The sequence below is a fragment of the Arachis hypogaea genome, chromosome 15 (genome assembly GCF_003086295.3).
Source record: "Arachis hypogaea cultivar Tifrunner chromosome 15, arahy.Tifrunner.gnm2.J5K5, whole genome shotgun sequence".
In the NCBI taxonomy this organism is placed as follows: Eukaryota; Viridiplantae; Streptophyta; class Magnoliopsida; order Fabales; family Fabaceae; genus Arachis; species Arachis hypogaea.
Window position 1 is genome coordinate 80540250 of NC_092050.1, and position 3976 is coordinate 80544225.

General features: G+C 33.0%; 1 non-coding gene across 1 annotated transcript; it reads right to left on the reverse strand.

The window, feature by feature from the left end:
* Nucleotides 1-2615: 2615 nt before the first annotated feature.
* On the reverse strand, nt 2616-2723 carry LOC112752688 (small nucleolar RNA R71). The gene has a single exon (XR_003177112.1). It is a non-coding gene; the product is annotated as a small nucleolar RNA R71 (small nucleolar RNA).
* Nucleotides 2724-3976: the final 1253 nt, after the last annotated feature.

The following is a 3976-nucleotide window of genomic DNA, read 5'->3' on the forward strand; positions in this document are numbered from 1 at the left end:
TTTAATTATTTAAAACCTCATAACCAATCGAATCCACCTGACTAAGATTTACAAGATGACCTTAGCTTGCTTCAAGCCGACAGTCTCTGTGGGATCGACCCTTACTCACGTAAGGTTTATTACTTGGACGACCCAGTGCACTTGCTGGTTAGTTGTGCGGAGATGTGAAAAGTGTGAATCACGATTTCCGTGCACTAAGTTTTTGGCGCCTTTGCCAGGGATTGTTCGAATTTGGACAACTGACGGTTCATCTTGTTGCTTAGATTAGGTAATTTTATTTTATGTTTAAGCTTTTTAAATATTAGTTTTCGAAAAATTCAAAAAAAAAATTCAAAAAAAAAATTTGTGTTCTTCAGAATTTTTAAGAATGAATTCTAGAGTTTCATAAGATATGATGAAGCCGGGCTGGCTGCTTAGCCATGTCTAATCTTTTGGACTGAGGCTTCCACTTCTCATTGACATGCTTGTATGTTTTATGCTAAAGCTTGGCTGGCTATTTTGCCATGTCTAATCTTTTGGACCAAAGCTTTCATTTAAAGCTTGGCTGGCCATCTGGCCATGTCTAATTCTTTTGGACCGAAGCTTTAGACTAACAGTGCATGATTACTGGAATTCTTATTAAAAATTTTGTATCCCTTTATTTTCTTTTTCCAATTAATTTTCAAAAAATACAAAAAAATTTTAATAAAATCATAAAAACCAAAAATTTTATGTTTTTTGTTTAAGTCTTGTATCAAATTTTAAGTTTGGTGTCAATTGCATGTTTTAACTTTCTTTAAATTTTCGAAAATTCATGCATGTGTTCTTCATTGATCTTCAAGTTGTTCTTGATGATTTTTCTTGTTTGATCTTTAATTTTTCTTGTTTGGTGTCTTTTCTTCTTTTTCATATGCATTTTTGAATTACTAGTGTCTCAACATTAAAAATTTTTAAGTTTGGTGTCTTGCATGTGTCTCTTTTCTTAAAAATTTTCAAAAATATGTTCTTGATGTCCATCTTGATCTTCAAAGTGTTCTTCGTATTCATCTTGACATTCAAAGTGTTCTTGCATATTTTTCTTGTTTTGATTCTTAAATTTTTATGTTTTGCATCAATTAGTGTTTTTCTCTCTCATCATTAAAAATTCAAAAATAAAAAAAATATTTTTCCCTTATTTCACTCATAAATTTCGAAATTTTGAATTGATTTAGTCAAAAAGTTTTAAAATTTAGTTGTTTCTTGTTAGTCAAGTCAAAATTTCAATTTAAAAATTCTATCTTTTCAAATCCCTTTCAAAAATTAAATCTTTTTCATTTTTCTTTCATGTTTTCAAAAATCCCAAAATTAATTTTCAAAATATTTTTCTTATTTTTATTTCATGATTTTCGAAATTATTGCTAACATTTAGTGTTTTTATTCAAAAATTTTCAAGTTGTTACTTGCCTATTAAGAAAGGATCAATCTTTAAATTCTAGAATCATATCTTTTTAGTTTCTTGTTAGTCAAGTAATCAACTTTAATTTCAAAAATCAAATCTTTTTAATTTCCTTTTCAAATCTTTTTCAAAATTTAATTTCAAAATCCTTTTCTAACTTCTCATCTTTTCAAAATTTATTTTCAAATCTTTTTCAATTAACTACTTGACTTTTTGTTTGATTTTAAAATTTTTTCTATTTCAATCATATCTTTTTCAAAACTACCTAACTACTTTTCTCTCTCTAATTTTCGAAAACCCCTCACCACTTTTTCAAAATTCTTTTTTATTAACTAATTATTTTAAATTCTAATTTTATTTTATTTCTCTTCTTAATTTTCGAATTCTAACTCAAAATTTAAAATAAAAACAAAAATACTTTTATTTTATTTTAAATTAATATTCAAAATTCTTCTCTCTCTCTCATCTCTTTCTATTTATTTTATTCATCTCCTAACACTTCTCTTCTTCTTATAATTTGAAGCCTCTTTCTCTCTGTGCTCGAATTCTTCTTCTTCTCCCTTTTTCATTCTATCCTTCGATTCTTCTACTCACATAAAGAAATCTCTATACTGTGACATAGAGGATTCCTATTCTTTTCTGTTCTCTTCTTTTTCATATGAGCAGGAACAAGGACAAGAACATTCTTGTTGAAGCTGATCCTAAACCTGAAAGGACTCTGAAAAGGAAGCTAAGAGAAGCTAAAGCACAATACTCTAGAGAGGACCAAACAAAAATTTTTGAAAAAGAAGAAGACATGGCAGCCGAAAATAACAACAATGGTGGAGATGCAAGGAAGGTGCTTGGTGACTTTACTGCACCCACTTCTGACTTCTATGGAAGAAGCATCTCAATTCCTGCAAATGGAACAAACAACTTTGAGCTTAAGCCTCAATTAGTTTCTCTAATGCAGCAGAATTGCAAGTTTTATGGACTTCCATTGGAAGATCCTCATCAGTTCTTAGCTGAATTCTTACAAATCTGTGACACTGTTAAGACTAATGGGGTTAATCCTGAGGTCTACAGACTTATGCTTTTCCCCTTTGCTGTAAGAGACAGAGCTAGGATATGGTTGGACTCACAACCTAAAGAAAGCCTGAACTCTTGGAAAAAGTTGGTCAATGCTTACTTGGCCAAATTTTTTCTATCTCAAAAGTTGAGCAAGCTTAGAGTGGAAGTCCAAATCTTCAGACAGAAGGAAGGTGAATCCCTCTATGAAGCTTGGGAAAGATACAAGCAATTGATCAGAAGGTGTCCTTCTGACATGCTTTCAGAATGGAGCATCTTATGTATATTCTATGATGGTCTGTCTGAATTGTCCAAGATGTCAGCGGATCACTCTGCTGGTGGATCTCTTCATCTGAAGAAAATGCCTGCGGAAGCCCAGGAACTCATTGAGATGGTTGCAAATAAGCAGTTCATGTATACTTTTGAAAGAAATCCTGTGAATAATGGGATGACTCAGAAGAAAGGAGTTCTTGAGATTGATACTCTGAATGCTATATTGGCTCAGAACAAAATATTGACTCAGCAAGTCAATATGATTTCTCAGAGTCTGACTGAAATGCAAGCTGCATCAAGCAGTACTAAAAAAGCCTCCCCTGAAGAAGAAGCTTATGACCATGAGAATCCTGCAATGGAAGAGTTGAATTACATAGGTGAATCCTATGGAAACACCTATAATCCTTCATGGAGGAATCATCCTAATTTCTCATGGAAGGATCAACAGAAGCCTAATTAAGGCTTCAATAATAATGGTGGGAGAAATAGGTTTGGCAATAGCAAGCTTTTTCCATCATCTTCTGAGCAATAGACAGAGAGTTCTAAGCAGAGCCACTCTAACTTAGCAACCATAGTCTCTGATCTATCTAAGACCACTCTCAGTTTCATGACTGAAACAAAGTCCTCCATAAGAAATTTGGAGGCACAAGTGGGTCAACTGAGCAAAAGTGGTACTGAAATCCCTCCTAGTACTCTCCCAAGCAATACAGAAGAGAATCCAAAGAGAGGTTTGACGTGGCGGAAATTGGCGAGTTAAGAAATTATTATAAGAGATGCGTTGCAAGTATAGTTCTCAACCAACCAAAATTGCGCTTACCAATTTAGAAGGGTTGTCAAAAAATTAGAATTAAAATACTGGGAGTATGAATCCCAGGTCGTCTCCCAACGAGTTGCATAAAGGTGTGCTATTTTATTAATCAGATGTTTTCTAAAATGGTTTGAGTTGATAAATAGGAAATTAAATCAAAGAAATTATGTAATTTAAATAAAAATCTTGACCGGGAGTAGATTAGTTGGAAGCCCTATCCTTGATGGAGTTCTCTCAAGTTCAATTGATAATTGAAGGTTGTCTGCTCAGTTATCCTTTACCGGATAAAGGAAAGTCAAGCACGTCGGAAGTCAATTTCTATTCACAAGTTCTTATCCTCTCCCTTGGAAAGGACTAGTGTCAATGATTAGAGGGCAACCCAACGCTAATCCCAATTATAATTTTACTCTTGAGCATCCAACTCAAGGTCCTCC